Raw genomic sequence first — 18,862 nt, 5'->3', positions numbered from 1 at the left:
AATGGAAAGGCTTTTGTTGATGTCATGGGAGTTGAATCAAGCGCTATCATACGATGTTTTCTATTCGAGGATTTGGAATTTTATATAGGGCTTCAGTAGGGAAGATCTAACAATGAGAACTTTCCTTTCTTCAACTGTTATTTATATATTACATTGATTTATTTTAGTAAGGCGACTAGTGTACCTCTAGTTCATACCCTGGTTTTACAGTAAGGTAAAGTTTATACAGTGTGAGTTTGGTAAATACGGGAGTCAGTTAACATTAGCCTTACAAAAGAGATGACTGTATGTTTAGCTGGTAAGAGAGTATAAAATTGTGCTTAATAGTATTTTATTTCACCAAATTGATCACTATCTGAACCTGAAACTTAGATCTTGTCTACACACAAAAGGCACTCATGACTTTTTTGCAATGTTTTTCCATTTATGCTTCTGGCGTGGGGGAAGAACAAGCAGAGAGGTGAGAAAAGAGTAGTAGAAGAAGAGAAATGTAACAAAATTATTTCAAATCTCAAAATAAGGTCTGAACTTTTGGGTAAGGACTTAGGTCTTATTGTCATCAAACTTATTCACCCTTCCTTGTTCTCTTACTTAGAGGTTCATTATCCCTTCAGTTATCTCCCCTGGATCTCTGTCCTGTTCCTCATGTCATCCATGCAGAGCTGTATGTGCTGGACTTGTGCCCTACAACATCTAGGACAGAAGAGGAGGGGAGGGTGTATTTTCAGGACATATAACTCCTGCCAGATAGAGTAAAAAATGGGCATGTCAATTAACCAGGTTGCACGTGGCATCACTAGCAGTTATTGAATTGCTTCCAAGGCAGGAGCTGGTATGGATTACATGCTGGGGAGAAGTAAGAGTAAACACTGCTTAATATGTTGATGCCAAGACCTTTGAAGACTGGACTATATTGGAATTTAGATCTTTACAACAGTGAAGCAGTGATGCCTCCACAGGTCTACTCCAAAGCAGTGATGCTTCCATAGGTGAGCCTCAGTGACCTCTACTGGATTAGAATCATCTCAAGAAATGGGCCATTCTGCTTCTAGCCCTGCTCTGTAGGCGAGGCCCTTTTTTAGAACTGGTGTAGTAGGCTCCATGCCACCTATCCTACAGCTACTAGTGTGACAGAATATCGAGTGGGGCTGGGACATGGCTGGCATGTGCTGAGCTCTGGGTATCTTCAGCTGGTTCAAATTTCCTTAGGGACTGTTGCCAGGTTGAAAGTGTTAGAGTAGTCACCAGGTGGCTTTTACATGCAGCGGTGACTGGGGTGAGACAAAGAATCAGGGACTGTAACTGTCTTCCTGAAAGGGCTCATCCCTTACCTGCCAACTGTTGGTGCAATAGAAAATTTGGACCCATTCTATCTAAAAATATAAGGGGAATGTTTTTTAAAGCACCTAAAGGATTTAAGACCATTGAAAATCAATAGGACCTGTGCACCTAACTCCCTTAGGTGCTTTTGCAATTATCCTCTTAAAATCTGACAGTGATTTATAAAATATGAGGTTTGACAATTCTTAGGTAATCCATAGAGCATATTGGTATGGTGAACTACTCAATTTTGCTCTCATTCTTCAGTTTTGTCTCCCTAAAAGTCATAAAATATAACTTTAGCTAAATTCTGCAAACCCTTACACATTAGAAGAGCTAATGGAGATCACTGAACTATTTGAGTATGAGTATAGAGAAGAATTAGGCTCAGTTCTCTTCTGAAACCATTAAATCATTTGTTCATAAGACCAATAACTGAGTGGGAGAGAAATCAGAGATATAAACCTAAAAGGGTGGAGCAGTGTTTAGATGGATCATGGAGATATATTAGAAGTCTGTGCCAGATGGCAAGAGTTGTGGTACCAACAGTGGTGGCATTTTGGGAAAGGACTGAAAGGAAGGATTGATGCTAGATGAATGGAAACAATAGGAAGGGGAGTAAAGCGAGAGTCCAGGCAGAGTTTTAAAACCAAGGAAGGTGGCTTATACTTGGATTCTGAATGTGCTGGAAACACTCTTGATGTTTTATTTATTTATTTATTTATTTGGCCATCCTTTGACTATCTACCTATTCATAGTTCTGTTGGAATGGAAAGAATCCGAAAGGCTTTGCTGGAAATTTAAATCTAGATGACTTGCACTGCTATCTGATTAGCTACATTAGCTGGCCTAACTCTGAAATTATCAGAATAAATATGATTACACGTTCAAAGCACGGCAACAAAGCATGATCGGTGGGTTTTTGTTTCATTACAAACTAAATAATAAAGCATTCATTCTTGACTAAAACAGAGCAATGTTGGTTTCTGTTCATGCGTTGTATCAGAACTGGCTACAGAATTCTGAGTTTGAGTTACCCTGGATACTCAGTCTGAGACCAAGAATTATAGTTTACAAATAGAAAATGACTATTGAGATTTTGTGTTAAACAAAATCGAACAGCCAAAGTTGCAGTAAATGTGGAATTTGAGTTCTAACTAAGACAGGTACATGGCTTAGTAAATGCATACCAACAAAGAGATGGACTATACATAATTAATTAATATGGAATATATTATTTGGGTGGAAAAATATATAAACCTACAGCAAATGAAATTCAGGCAGGAAGGTTTGGGGTTGGATTTTGATCTTGCACATGTTTAACTTCACTGTTTTTAATGGAGTTATTCCTTTTCTAAACTAAGGTAGGTCTGATCAGAACAAGTTCTAATTAATTTAAAATGTGCGCACATTATCTATTTCTGTGCATTTAAAACACTCCAGTTTAATCAAATAATGCATAGCAGTGTCCTGCAGCATGACTTACCTTTGTTTATTCTGTTGATGATATAGCGCCAGTAAACTGAACTACTTTGAAGCAGTTTCAACAAAATCTGAGCAAACAGAGCAATTTGCAGTGAGATACTGTAGTGTTCTCTATGGCTAACTGATGTGATGCACTAGGTCTTCATCAGAGACGTGGTGAATAAAAGAAGATTTATGTTCAAATCACATGCTTTAAACATTTCTGCTAAGTGCTAGTTTGCTCTTTGGTATTTAGCCTGAAATTTAAAGCATTGAGGATTAAAAGGATTACAACATAATCTTAAATAATCCTAAGTGTCATTTACAGAGAGATGGTTGTAATAACTAAATAAAACCATGTTAAGGGATGGCGGTATTGTCAATCAGCAACTGGAACAGAAAGAGTGCCTCTGTCATCCCGTCTTTCTCTTTTCTCTCTTTTACTTGGTTCAATTTTGCATCAGATAGGTACATCTTGATGTGAGCTATAGCTGAAGAAAATAACAACATGATGGAATGCTTTGCAGCCAGCACTAATATGGTAACTGAGGCATTAGTAACTAGATTAGTTGAAAAATGTTCTCGATGCTCAATGTTGTGTGCTTGTGGAGAACTTTTCAGAAGAGGGTTTATCCACGTCTCCTGCTTCGCTCATGCTCTTCCTCCTCACGTGTAAGCCAAACCACCCTTTTTGTGAGTTTAAAATTATGACAAGACTCTTGGGAGGAAGTTGCGGTGTTCATTTGACCTTAATATACCTGTGGCTCCACAATGCTAAGGTTTCATTAATACGAAATCCTGCAGCAATGGAATGACTTGTAGGGAGGTTTCTTTTTGGTTGATTAAAAAAAAAGTGTTAAAAAGTCGCTATTCAGCTTATGCATGAATTAGTAAGCAGCTTCATTCCCCTAATAACTTCATTCATTTAACAAACAGAGTCATTATTTTATTTCATTGGTGTTTCTGTTCATTTTCCAAGTTCATTTGTTTATAAAGGTTTTGTTACATAAATTACAGAGACTGATACACAGGCTTTTGCCACAGCCTTAATGTGATATTGACTTTAATTTCAAAAGGCTGCAGCTCTGTCAGTTTACTCATATTCATGAAATTCTAACATGTAAAAGCCTAGAAGAACAAGGCAAGAAATGTAGTGAAAAATACTAGAAAGTTCTGTATTTTGGTTGAAAATATAATTGCACCTAGACCCAATGTAAAAGAGATTGTCCTACAGCTAGTAAGCATATAACATGCCTGATTCTGATCTCAGTTATACTGGTGTAAATCCAGAGCAACTTCATTATCTTCAGTGGAGTTATTCCAGATTTACACCAAGATCAGAATCTGACCCATACATTTTCTGTTCTCTTCTGTACAATACAGGTTCTTAAATAGCCCTCATCACCATAATACCTGAGCGTCTTCCAGTAATGCATTAAGTGACATAACTGACATCTGTCACATGTGGTTTATTTTCTCTCCCTCATACTCTCTCCAGGGTGAGAATTGTGTGCATGGTATAATGTTTTCTTTTGGTAGAGTTTGGGAGTTTGGTTTTGTTTGTTTTAAATGTATGCACTGCTGTGTGTTTGTTTTAGAGAAGGCAGGTCAAAATTGCACTTGGAAATGTAGATGGTGATGTTTGTGATGATCCTTATTTCCTTTCAGAGTTTGTTCCACAGTCTCTGATGTGGGCCCAAAAGAAAGCTCGGTCTTCTGCATTAACTTTAGATCCACAGAAAGCTTTTGTCTGTAACACATATGGTCAGTGTACTAACTTTTGCTGGCATTATGTTTTATAAATAGTGGATGGCCCTGGCCCTGTTTTAGATACCTTTATGTTAATTTATCCACGTGTGGAAGTTACATTTATTTTTTGTGGGTTTAACTGATATCCCAGAGATCTGAATTTATCCTAATCTAATTTCATATCTTTAAATAATTGGCTACATATATAATGTTATGACAGTGTCAGTAGTTTAATAACCTGCGATTATTATCTAGAAAGTAATAGGAAATTGGATCAAAAGAAAAAGGCTTGAACAGGGGCTAGTAGAGAGGATTCCTGAGGTGTTTTTTTCCCCTCCTACCCAGGAATGATATAAATAACTCCCATTGAAGTCAGTGAGAGTTACTTGTATGTTGCAGTGGGAGAAGAGGGTTGCTGGATTGTATTTCCAGTTGTCCCAAATATTAATATATGGAGATATCCTATCTCCTAGAACTGGAAGGGACCCTGAAAGGTCATTGAGTCCAGCCCCCTGCCTTCACTAGCAGGACCAAGTACTGATTTTGCCCCAGATCCCTAAGTGGCCCTCTCAAGGATTGAATTTATAACCCTGGGTTTAGCAGGCCAATGCTCAAACCACTGAGCTATTCCTCCCCCTGGGATTTGCTATCTAACACTATTGGGTGAGTTACATAGACTTGGATTTTTAAAGATGTACATGCAAAAGTGTACACAGAACATCTACAGGATATGGGAAAGCTGGGGTGGGCACCTGGGAAATTATGTGCCTGTGCAAATTCCTGCTTCATGAACACATCAGGCACTTTGCTTGTGCAATTTGGGTGCAAGGCAGAAGTGCACACACTCTATTGTGGGGGACTTAATCTCTGTGCGGTTTACTTTTCCATTTCTAAAATTAGTGTAATACTGTATCTTACAGAGATGTAGATGTAAAATATAGTAAGAACTTTGGTGCTTTATCAGTACAAATTCTGATATCAGAATTAATGGAGCTGATTCTCCTCTCTTACCGCTTTTACACTGGTGCCATTCCACTGACATCACTGGAGTTACTCTTGATTTACCCTGAATTGAGAATTATTTATTAATCATTTCTTAATTATGTTATTATCTTTTTACTTAAAGTAGCATTAAAAATAAGCCCATGCTTTTACCAGTTTTCTGCCTCACTCTTTTGATACCTGCAGTGACCATAAGCATCAAAGGCAGAAAATTCAGACACACATTAGATCTCAACTTTTGCTTTAGAAATTTTAGATCTCAACTTTTGCTTTAGAAATTACTGCTACAGTAGAACACTGTGTCACACAAAACCAGACGGAAGCATATGCAAGTAATGCCAGGTAGAGCTGTGTTTTCACTGTGTGCATGGCTGCAGAATATTTTATCCCTGATTAACAATGAAAAGCAGGAAAGCTAGTAACTGTGGTTATATAGCTGGTTTTAGGCGAACTGAACACATTTGTACAGAATGTGTAACTGTGTGTGTGTGTGTGTAATGTACACTGCAAACATTATAAGGTTGAAAAGTCAACTCCATTCTAAGGGCTAATGCCTGTCTGAGCGAGGGCCATGCTGGGAGACAAGAGAAGCACTTCCTGAACTGGGGCCTTTGGGTGTAAGGTGGAGGAACCGTCATAATGCCCTGGTGGCGTATGGAGCAGGGTGTGAGGCATTCGTTGTGCCCGCTCTCCCCTGGAAAAAGGATACCAGAGATGTGGACAGTGAGAAGGCAGGTTCATTGCCTTTTTGCCTCAGCCAGTGAATGAAGTGTGGACAACACAATCTGCTCCATCCATTCATAGGTGCTGGAACTAGGGGTGCTGCCGCACCATTTGGCTTGAAGTTGTTTCCATCATATACAGGGTTTACAGTATGGTTCAATGGCTCTCAGCACCCCCACTATACAAATCGTTCCAGCCCCCCTGCATCCATTACCTCCCCTGCAGATTGTGGCAGAGCTCTCTGGGGCTCCTCCCGATGTAGCACAGCTCATTACTGCCCCCTACCTAGGACAGTGACACAAATGCCACTGACTGTCTTTATTTCATGACTTACAAACAGCCCAACAATGCTTATTTTACCAGACTATCAGACAGTCTTAGGAAATCAGTGAGTTTCACTGGGCTACTGAGGATCCAGTTTAGCCCCATGTTTGTTGTGCTTACCAGAAAGGGACAATTTTGGCCAGAAGTTTGTGACCTGTATGACCAGCAAATGGTTTCATATTGTCCACCTTGCCCATCAGGGTACCACTTACAAGAAAATGAAATAAAACTCAGGTTGCTTTTGATAGACTAGGCTCACAGGCTGATAAATGGTTGATGAAATTCAATTTTGAGAGATGCAAGGTAATGAGACTGGGGCAAGAAAAAAAAGGAAAGGGAATATACGCTCAGTGGTTCTGTGATACAAATCAGTGATCAGAATATGTGGGTAGTGGTGGATAAAACTCTCAAATCTTTTTCTCTCTGCTTAATGGCAGGAAAAAGAAAACAAGGCCTTGAATTGCATACATAAGAGCAATAAAGAGAAGTTGAAATTATACAGGTACTTTATAGAGACTGAGAGAGAGCCCCTGTACTGTGTACAGTATTCATCATGTTATTTCAAACAGTATATGGAAAAACAGAGAAGATCTGGTAGAGAAAAGCTGGATTGAGGCCGAGACTTGAGGATTTTATATATATAAAGAGTTTGGGAAACAAAGTCATAGAATTGTAGAACTTTTCTTTCAACTTTTCTTCATCCTTTCTAAAAGAGAAGGTTGAAGGAGCATCTACTTGTTCATGAGCTGGCAATGTAAGCAGATGATGAAACAGTTGCTACAAAAGTTTAGGCAGAATTTCTTCCCCTTATTCATCTATTCAAGTTTTTACAATTAGTGTCCGAGCATCTACTTGGAGCCTGATTCTGTAGCCATGCCACATATATAAAGAACTCTCATTGGGTTCAAGGGAGGTTTGCATGTTTCATGACTACAAATTTGGGACTGTAGAGAGTTTTTAACTCTCTGCCAATAGTGACTTGCTTTTCTTTTCGCTAAAAAAATCTAACCCCCCAAGTTATTGATAGTGTGAAACCTACTCTAACAGCCACCTCCAGTAGGCAATCTCCTGGAATTATAGAATCATAGAAGATTAGGGTTGGAAGAGACCTCAGGAGGTCATCTAGTGCAACCCCTGCTCAAAGCAGGACCAATCCCAACTAAATCAGGGCTTTGTCAAGCTGGGCCTTAAAAACCTCTAAGGATGGAGATTCCACCACTTCCTTAGGTAACCCTAAGCATTCCAGTGCTTCACCACCCTCCTAGTGAAATAGTTTTTCCTAATATCCAACCTAGACCTCCCATACTGCAACTTGAGATCATTGCTCCTTGTTCTGTCATCTGCGACCACTGAGAACAGCCGAGCTCTATCTTCTTTGGAACTCCCCTTCAGGTAGTTGAAGGCTGCTATCAAATCACCCCTCACTCTTCTCTTCTGCAGAATAAATAAGCCCAGTTCCCTCACCCTCTCCTCATAAATCATGTGCCCCAGCCCCCAATCATTTTTGTTGCCCTCCGCTGGACTCTCTCCAATTTGTCCCCATCCTTTCTGGGTGGGTGGGGGGGGGGGAAACTGGATGTAATACTCCAGTTGTGACCTCACCAGTGCCAAATAGAGGCGAATAATTACTTCCCTTGATCTGCTGGCAATGCTCCTACTAATGCAGCCCAATATGCCATTGACCTTCTTGGCAACAAGGGCACACAGTTAAGTCATATCCAGCTTCTCGTCCACTGTAATCCCCAGGTCCTTTTCTGCAGAACTGCTGCTTAGCAAGTCGGTCCCCAGCCTGTATCGGTTCATGGGATTTTTCTGTCCTTGTTGAATCTCATCAGATTTCTTTTGGCCCAATCCTCCAATTTTTTTAGGTCACTCTGGACTCTATCCTACCCTCCAGTGTATCTACCTCTCCCCCCAGCTTAGTGTCATCCACGAACTTGCTGAGTGTGCAATCCATCCCATCATCCAGATCCTTAATGAAGATGTTGAACAAAACCACTCTAAGTGGCCACTCTAAAATATACCCAACGTTTCCAGTGCAAATGCAGTAGATTTTTAGTAACAGCTTCTCGGATGGACGGTCCCCTTTTGCTAGTCCACTGAAGATGCCTTTCACTGTGTCTGGAATAACCTCTTCAGAACTGCAGTTCCCACGCACTACTTTAAAAGGAGATAGATAAGGCTATGGAGGAAGATTATCTTGTTGGTGTGTGAGGGAGTGATACTGACAGGAAAGGCTTAAAGGCTACTTGCCTTCTTCCCTTAAATTCCTTGCTAGGCCATGTGATGGGCAAATAGCCCTTACCTCTTTCCTGGCTGTTTCACCTTGTCACAGTGGGCAAAGCTGCTAACTGAAATATGGGGACAGGACCGTGAACCTCCTGGTCTTTTTGTGTACTGAAATCTCCTATGTTTACACGCGGTGAGCCAAAAACAGGCTGGACTAAATGGACATAGTTCCACTGAAGACCGCGAGTGGAATTCTGCTCTTATTTGTAAGGGTGTATATCTGAACTCCAATGAAGCCAGTGTGTGAATGAGAGACGGATTTGCCTCCCTGGGCTTGATCCTCCTCTGTGTTGCCCCTTAGGTAATCATTTACATGTGTGGAAAGTGCATGTAAAATGCTACAAGTGGAAATGGTGTCATTTTACACTCACTGAGCCAAATCCTCAATTGGTGTAACCCAACATAGCTCCGTCTGGCTCATTGTATACAGATATAAATGAGTACATCAGGTACAGAAGCAGTGGATAATCAAGTCTCATATTATTGCCTGCACTTACACTGGGGCTGAATTTGGCCCTATGTGTTTTAGTAAATCCTTGCTACTCACAAATGAAAATCTAGTCAAAGGTTGCTGTGAAGCATGATTTGACTGATTTTTTTTAAAACTATAACTTTTAACCCGACAATAGACATTTAATTTCAGTCGGCTGAAATGATGATAATAATAAAAAGAATTGCTTGAAAGTAGTCTTTTTAAGTGACCCTATCTAGGTAGGGATGTAACTTTTGCTATGTCTCTATCGGCAAAGGGGGTGGGTATAGATATACATGTGCTTCTCAAGAAATTATGTGATTCAATTAGCTTTTGACAGCTACACTGCAACTTTCATAACTGCAGATGTTATTTGTCCATCAGAAAGAAAAATATTTATTTCAAGCCACGGGCATTTTCTGTATGACAAAAATAAAATGTAACATCAGTTAATGCTTAATGTGCATGTGAAGTCATTTTGGTGGAACAGAACAACTGAAGAACGTAAGGGCCCAAATAGATGGTTACAGAGTAGGGAAAGCAATAGCAGCATTGATTTCCACTATATACTGTGAAAGAGCAATCTCAGCTAGTCAGCCATAACCAACTTTATGAATGCAAAGCTGTTTATTTTTCTTTACTTTTTGGCTGAATTCATTTTGGTTTGTTCATATCTAAAGAAGTAACTATTGTTTTATAATTTAAATGTGAAATGGAAGTGCACAATGGTACTGCATTATTCATAAAACACATTGCTGCCATCTGGTGGACAGTATGTGTATCAACACTGGCTTGATTTTATTGTTGCTAGGTTAACAGTTAAAATGTGGAATGCTTTCTAAGAGAGGGGTTTTGTATGATGTTGTTTTTCCAGTGAAACAACTTACAGAGACATAAAATAATTTTACCTGATCTTATACTTTCATTGACATTCTTGGGTCATCTCGCATGGATTAGACTGTTAATTGATCTTTGAACAGGAGGGGTTTTTTTTTCAAAGGGAATGTTTTACAGGTATAACAAATAGTAGTCATTTGCAACTGATATTTGAAGCAAGTTTTAAAATTCTTACCAAGGAAATAGTTTCTTACTGGTCCTGCTCTTTCAAGCTGATTATTAAATGAGGTAATATCTTATTTAGAAGGAAATATTGCTATTATAAACCTGTAATAACTAGTTTATACGTGCAGCAATATTTTTATATTTTAAAACAGTGAATGACTATGGAGCATTTGATCAGCCGTAGTAAAACTGGGTGGACACTTTGTAGTGGTAAATAACTTATACAGGATGATGTCTCGGTTAAAGCACAGGGTAAGGAAGGATATCCTGCATGTGACCTTGGAAAAGTCACTGAAACTCTCTAGGATCTGGCCCTGCTTCAGTTTGTCCAGCTGTGAAGTGGGGATATTATTAATATTTTTTCAGCCTCAGAAGGAACTTGTGAGACTTGATTCAGTGTTGTTTTTACAGCATTTTGAGATCAGCAGGCGAAAGGCACTGAAGAAGTGGAAAGTGTGTAAATGTTTCTAAGGGAAGACTTTGGTATGTCATTTAAATGGTTTGGGATCCTTCTGAACAAAAGCTGATAAATTAATGTAAGTTTGTGCTAAAAAAATTAATGAATATAATATATATATTTGTCTTTATATGTACCCAAACATTGCACATTTCTTTAATGTATCAAACTTATGCAAAGCAGAGACATGAATCGCAAATGAACTCACTCAGAGATAATCAAATCTGACTTGTTTACATGTTTGGAGCTGGTATTTCTGTATTCAGCCACTACATTTTCTAAAAACTTGGCTAAGTCACTTTACTCCATTTTTCTGTTTCTCTTTAATGAGTGAGGCAGATATTTTGATGTTGGCTGTGCAAGCAGAGCCTTGGCTCTCCTCTCTTTGAAAGACAGCACCTCACATTTGCACACAAATGTGTGCCAGATTATGGTAGAGAGTCACATATTTCTGTGTGAGTGGTTTACGTAGCAAAAATCCTGTTGGGGAAAGACAGTCCTGGTAGTTGTTTCAAAAGGATGCATGGGGCAGTAGAGGGCAATTTGGTTTTAACAGTCACACAAGTAACACCTTCCATACCTCTTAGAAAACGTACCTCTCCATTTCATGTAGAGCAGTAGTTTTCAAATTGTGATTCACAGACCTCTAGTGGACTGCAGAGCATTATTTGGTGTCATAATGCAATAACTGTAGTTAGCAGAAGTGCTCGAGCTAGAGTCTCACTTGGCAGAAAACAAGCTGGAGCTGCCAGTAAGACACTTTCCATATGGGGTCCTCAATTATGGAGCCAACTCCCTGAGTTTCTTGACCTTAAAGATGCACTTCAAAACCATCTCATTTACCTTGTCTGTTGGGGCGGGGGGGGGGGGAAAGGGGTTTCTTATAGGCTTCTATTTGTGTGTAAAGCCGAACTACACAGGGGCAACAGCAGCAGGGATCAAAGCTGGGACCTCTGGAGCTAAAGGTATGAGCCTCTACTGCATGAACTAAAAGACATTTCTCTTAGCCAAGGCTGTAGTAGGTTCAAAAATCTCTAGTTGGTCTAGCCACCACTAGAGGGGGACAGAGTGCCATGTCAAGCCAGCCTGGGTTACATGTGGATGGGGATATTGATTGAGTTTGGATTCTGTTTCTTGTCTGTTATTTTTCTGTTTTGGAGTGAAGAGCAGCTGCTTTAAGTTTCTGATGTGGTTGTATTTTTAACTGATGACATAAAGGGCTAGAACCCCCAGTAGAAGCCTTTTGATATATATTATACAATGAAATAAATAAAAGAAAATAAATAAATGATTATTTTAATTTATTGATAAAAAAGAAGCAGCAGCTGTAAGAAAATGGCTGATACAAGGACAATGTGTTAAATGCAGTGTGGACACAGAAGTAGTATTTGGATGCAGATTAGGAGGAATCATGAGCAGACCTTTTCCTTCACAAGTTGTTCCAAAGAAGTGATATGCCCTCCCTCCTCCTTTTCTTACCTCAACTCACAAAAAGTGCAGTATACATTAACATCTCTTTAATTTAGTTAACACCGTAAAAATGTTTACAAAAGTGGGAAGTCGCCATCATATACATATGCAACAACAACTTAAGTTACTAGATGATTTTATCACTGTGGTCCCCAGTCCTCTTAATCAGCCTATCCCTTGTCTGACCTTTTTATTCTTAAACCCCAACCCTGCAAACTTAACTTTATTTACAAATTCATATTTAACTTCCAGTATGTGTGTAGTGTCACAGGTCATAGTCTGCAGGTTTATGATTTAGATTGGCAGTTCTTCAGGACAGGAACCATACATTTTTTATAGATATGGGAGGCAGCTAGCACATATTTAGATTCTATGCAATAAGAGACAATAATCCTCTTTCTTGCTATCTGTATAAATTTACCATGAGCTGGAGATGGAGCTTAAATATTCTAGGGAGCATGTCATCTAAGAGAGGCAGCGTTGGAAGTGACTTAATATTGCATAGCTCCTTGAAGAGCAGAGAAATGTTTAACTTGTCACTTGAATGATCAGAAATAACCCATTTTGCCACAGACTTTGTGTCAGAGTTCCCAGGTGGCCGGTAGAGACAGGAGCAGATGCAGACTGGAATAGGTGCTCGCTAGCATGTAAACAGGCATGACTGGAGCACCTATTGAGTTCTGGTAGTGGGTGGGTGCAAGCCCACCTGTGTCTAAAGGCCCCTCCACCAGTCTATATGGAGGAACTACTGAGCCTAGAGTTCAAATGAGATTAGGGGGCACCAAATGAAAAAAAGCAGAAACCAGTATGAGGGTCACAGGATCATAAGTAGGAAACCAGAGGAGGACACCAAGCAGAGAACACCAGACAGCACCCACTGCTCCTCAAATATCTCTAGGGAGACATAGGCCAGAGGAACTCTGCCCAGATGCATGATTGGAGGTAGGACCAGAAATAGGCCCCATAGTCACAGAGAACTTCCCAGTCCGGCATCCTCCTCCTGGTATGATGGATGGCCATTTTGGCCAGTGCCAGGAGGAGATTGACAAGGAGGTCTCACAACTTAGTGGATAGGGTGCGTAAACCAGGAGGTGTGCAGAAAAGTGCAGCCAGAACCTTAGGAGAAGGTTCTGAAGGAGCCAGAAAAGGTGACTTGTATGTGGGGCCTGTCACTGGAGATAAATGTGTGCCAGGGTCTCATGCTGTAAAAAGGGCAGGTGAGGGGGATGAGGGTGAACCATGCCAGGTACACGCCTGTGCTTACAGCTCCATGAAGGAGCCATCAACTGATATCCCTGGCGGGCCGTGGGAGCAAGGTGGAATACAGACTGGCCCACCGGAATTCCTCACCCTCCTCAGATGGCAGAAGGTCCCACCACTTGGTGTCAGGGTGGGACATGAGGGTGAGGAAATGAAAAGTATGGAGCATGAGCATGTACAGATGTGTCCTTGGCGCGGTTCAGAAATGAACTGGCTCCAGGTCATGCAGCTATCTCAGGTTATGCAGGGGAAAGGACGGAGGTGGGGGAGGGGGGGCTCATGTAGCAGGGCCTGATGAGAAGGTCCAGAGGGTCAGGGATGAGGGGCAGGCAGGAAGCACCCTCCTGCAGGACCTGCTCAAGGAAGGCTGAGAGGCAGGCAGTAAGGCTGCCCTCACCACCTGGAGTACATGCCCGGAGGTATGAAGGGTGGAGAGCCCCATGCACCAGCCAAGTGCCAGGGGATCCACCCAGTCCTTCCAGTCATAGTCCAAGAGGTCTCCGATTCAGGTGGTTCTTGCCAGGGCCAGCCTCTGGTGCATTAAGGGGCACTTTGCCACCAAGTTGAGAGTTGTGTAGCAGGGGCTCCGCGAGGAGATCTGCCCCTTTTGTGGTCACCATGGATCTGGTTGCCAAAACCAGCTACCAGGTCCGGCGAAGGTCCTGGTAGGCATGGCTGGAGCAGGAGCAATGGCAGTCTGTTGAAATTATTGGCAATGGGAATGGTCCCAGCCAGGTAGTGACACTGAACAGACGAGAGAGACGGCTTCCCTTAAGAGATCTTGATCCTCTCCTGTGGATTGTCCAAACCCTGGTCGTATGGTGTGGGACCTATCACAAGACCTGCAGATAATCGCCTCTGATGACTCATTAGATTCTCTCGCTCAGACTCGTCAGGCTTAAGCAGGCTCAGGCTCAGAGGTAATTCAAGCTGAGGCAGGCTCAGAGGTGACTCCTCATACTTCAGGACTCCCAACTCAAATAAACAAATACAATACTCATGCCTCAGCCACTCTTAATGCATTAAAAGGCTCTGAATAACTTGCACAAATACGTCTGATATTCTCTAGTAGATCATATTGCGTCCTCCATTTATTTTTTCATGTTTAAGGACAATGCCATAGTTCATGGTTGGTAGGCTAAGAGGAGCAATAAAGCAAGTGTCCTGGAACATCCCAGAGAGGTGTGCCTCGGTCTAATTTAGCACTGTATATTACCCTGTATTAAATCAGTTAAGAATGGGTTTATATTGTAGCTTGCTTTTATGTTTCATTTTGCATTGAGGTATCCTCTTCTGTGCATAGTCCACATTTGCATTCCTGTGTGTTGTGCAGCTATGTGTGGTAGACAGTAGGGGGTATATTCTCAGCTAGTGCAATTTGACTTAACTCCATTAAGTCAGTTGAGCTATTTCAATTTACACCAGCTGAAGATTTGTCCCACTAGTCTATTTATATATTGTGCAGCACGTATGCTTCCCAGAAAAAGTGCCTTATAGTGTATCTAGGTTGATTAAAGGCAGAGAAGAGTTTTTAGTGTAAATGAATATGTAGAAAAATATATACTTTATTCAGAAAAATGTTTCACAGTCTTTCTGGGTGAGGCACAGACTATGGGCCAGGTTCTGTGCTGAGTGTCCTGAGAAGGGTAGGGACATGACAAAGTTGATATTGAGCCACCTTTGTGCATCAAAGATTCTGGGACTGGTGTGGCCATTATACAGCAGCAGCCTCCTGACATTTATCAAGGGCTGCTTCGTAGCTCAGAATTACTAGTGCTCTGGCCACTCCCCCTCCCATTTGGGATATGCCCCTCCTCGCACTCTCTTTGGTCCTAGCTAGTATGCCCTCACGCTCAGGGTCTCCATAGCAGCTGGGAGCCTGCTTTCCAGCGCATGTAGGCTAGCTCTGCTCAAGGGGGTAAAGGCAGTGTCTCAGGCTAGCCACCCGAGTCCCAGCTTGCATGACACCCTGGGTCCAAGGTTGGGCGGCTAGCCCGAGCCCCTCCCCATGCTGTTGTGGACACACTGCTATTTTTAGCATACAGCTCGAGCATAGCTAGTGCATGTCTGCCTACCCGGTGGGGAAGCATGCTCCCTAAAGGCAGTGTAGGACAACGTATACTGGCCTAGGTACCCCTGCCCTAGGAGTGTTCTTCGTTTTACTCCCTTTATGGCCTGTGTACAGCTGGAATGGCGGAAAGGGGCTGTAGTGAAGCTGGAAGTTTGTCTCTGCATTTTTTAAATGATTTGGGATCATATTTTCGAAGATTGTATTCACAAGCTGAAGTTACAGGATATTGTGTAGTGTTAACAGAAACAACAGCTAGTGTCCAAGAAAGAGGTCGAGCAATTCTGCAGCATGTAGAAATAATCTTATCAGTGTTTCCATGTGCACGGGTTATAGTTTTGTCTTGACTCACAAGATGTTAATTCTCAGTTCTGATTTTTCTGTTTTCAAGTTAGTTGGCTTTTGTGGAAATAAGGTTGTTGAACAACAGTCCCAGCAATCCAAGCCGCTGTTACCGCCTACTTATGGGAAATTCTGTAGTGGTATGTTACTGGCATTTGAAAAATTCGCACCTTCTGAGAAAAGGCAGGAAAATTCTGTCAAACAGTTAAACTGATGGGAATTCCCAGGTTTGGAAAAACAAGTCCTCTGTTGGAAAAGAATGACAGTGAGGTTTATATAAGGATGTGAGTGGGAGTAAAGAAAAGACTGTACTTTTGACCTTGTGTAGTTCTATTTTCCTTTCCCCTTGGTTTTTGGAAACAAATATGGTACTTAGCATGAAGTTGCAAACTAAGGAATAAGAGTTAATAAGTTGCATGTATTGGACCATAACATAGGATGGACATTAGGCTTTATTAGTTATAGAAAAAAACCCTGGAGGAAGATGGTAAAATAGAATGTAAACAAGGAAACGTGGATATGAACAGGGAAGAGCATGAAGAATTGTGTGCAGGTCATAGAAAGAACAATGAAATAATAGTGGATCAAAGGGATGGAAGCCAGTTTTTTCAAATATAAGGATAATAACTTAGTTGCAGTAAGGGAAAGGATCAGAGAAGAGGGTCAGAATTATCAGAGATGGGAAAGGGGAACATAGAGAAAAGAGGGTAAGAGATTTTTTTAAGGCTCAATTTTCCCATCTCTTGATATTTTGAGACTCTTTTATAACTATTACTACTACTACTACTACTACTACTACTACTATTATTATTATTATTAGTATTACTATGCTCTTGAGCACATGATCTCTTCCCTCCTCCCCCCCTGTTCCACTTGCACAGATTTGAGGGAGTAGTACTGTCTCAGGGATTCTCCATAAGATGTTAGTTTCCCACTGCAGAAAGTGGCGTTGCCAGAATTCTTTAGGGGTCTCTGCCAGTTATCCTTAGAATCTCTAAGAGGAGTGGGAGAAGATTTGCATACTCCCGACATAAAGCCAGATTCTGACCTCCTTGTCATGCTCAGTAGTATCTAACTGAGCAAATAATACCCCTGAAATTAATGGAGCTTCTTGCAGAGTAAGATGCTATTCATTATCTCAAAGTATCAGTATTGGGCCTTTTCACTCCAGCTTTTTCAAGATGCTGCTTTTTCCATTCAAATAAGATTTTGTTCCTACCTAGATCTTTCCTTCTAATCTTGCCTGTCCCTACTCTTGCTCCATTTTTCATTATTCTGTATTTACACTTTTGTATTTTAATAACATTTAAAAAATTTTTTTTTCTCTTGTTCGCTGTGTGACGACAACATGTCCTGATGGAAAGATAATAATGCCCAAGGAGATTTTCTTTTATGAATTCTGCTAGTGTTACTTTCACATGCACAAATATATCATCTTGATTTCTAGCTGTGGGTCATTTCATTGCTCTTGTATGTCTTGCTAGGAGATGTTTCCTGTAATTAAAAGATTAGGTTAAATAGATTATTTGTGCTGCCCTGTCTACATAAATGTTCTGTTTCTATGCTCGGAGACACTAACTTTTGTGTTTTAAGGCATTGCCATGTTATATGGAGTTGCATTCTGTCTCCTTTGTCTTTAAAATGCTGACTTATTGGTAACACAACAAACAAGTTAGACATTTACTGCCTTAGTTCTGTGGGGTCAATGAATAAACAGCTGCCAATAACACAAGTTTTAAATAAGTCTTTTAACTGCTTCTAAACTATTTCATTAATGGAGTTGTATGTGGAGTGGTGACTGAGCAGAGACATGATACTTTTAAATGTTTCTTAAAAGTTTTATTAGAAATGTACCTAGGGAACTCATTCTCATTTTCATTTAAAGTGTTTGCTTGTGTAAAGCAAGAGATGGAGTCAAAAGACCTAGCAGGATGTTAATCAATGATGGGCTGAGATCTAAGAGTATGTCTACACTGCACTGTAAACATGGGTCTGTGGGACCTGGGCTTATTGACTCAGTGTTTCCAAGCGCATGCTTGAGTGTCCACACTGTATTGTGAACATGGGCTTACAAATTGTAGGACCTGGGTGTCTCAGGCATGCTAACGTATCATATTGCACTATGCAGATCTTGTGAGTCAGGTCTGCAGCAGAGCTGCATCCACACTGCACAATGACAGGATTTGGACCTGTCCTATACCCCTAGCATGCTCAGATGCCTCCCCAGCTTGGTCCTAGGTCCTGAGTGCATGCTGACCCACGTCAGACTGATCTGTGTGTGGACAGAAGGGGAGCTTGGGCTCAAACCTGAGTCCGAACCCAGGCTCAGTGTGCAATGCAGACAAACCAAAAGGATACGTCTACACTGCAGTGCAAGACCCATGGCACAACTGTGGCTGGGCCAGGTCAGCTAACTTGGGCTTGAAGGGTTGGGGTTGCAGGGCTCAGGCTATTTTAGTCAGTTGCCCTATGCTCTTGAGAGTCGCTGCCATGGGTTTTTTATTGAATTCTAGATGTACCCTAAGGGTCCAGGGTGTGGATGCCTATGCAAAGCTTACATACGCCTACTGTGCTGTTCTTGCCCTCATGCCCTGTATTGTTTAGTAAGCATTCCTGGGTCAGGTTTATCAGGAGAGATGGCAGAGCACTTAACTGCACAAATGCACAGCTCACTTCAAGTCTGCCCAAATTTCTAAAAACATTTAGTTCCCACTCAACATTCTTACAGGCTTAACAATAATATAACCATAACATACTAATATAGCATAATCCATTATTCTCTACTAGCCGCTGATCCTGAGACGCTTCTTAGTCTGTGGACTTCTGCTTCACACCTGAGGACTTATTCCTTTAGCTCAAG

At 41.1% G+C, this 18,862-nt stretch overlaps 1 protein-coding gene across 2 annotated transcripts in view; it reads left to right on the top strand.

Annotated features, from left to right (window-relative positions):
• The window catches only part of ARHGAP15 (Rho GTPase activating protein 15), a 461,972-nt gene that overhangs the window by 97,525 nt on the left and 345,585 nt on the right, over positions 1 to 18,862 (top strand). The window lies entirely within an intron of this gene.

This window comes from Malaclemys terrapin, chromosome 11, assembly GCF_027887155.1.
Source record: "Malaclemys terrapin pileata isolate rMalTer1 chromosome 11, rMalTer1.hap1, whole genome shotgun sequence".
Classification (NCBI taxonomy): domain Eukaryota; kingdom Metazoa; phylum Chordata; order Testudines; family Emydidae; genus Malaclemys; species Malaclemys terrapin.
Note: the sequence above shows the minus strand (reverse complement) of the source record. Positions and strands in the feature narration are given on the sequence as shown.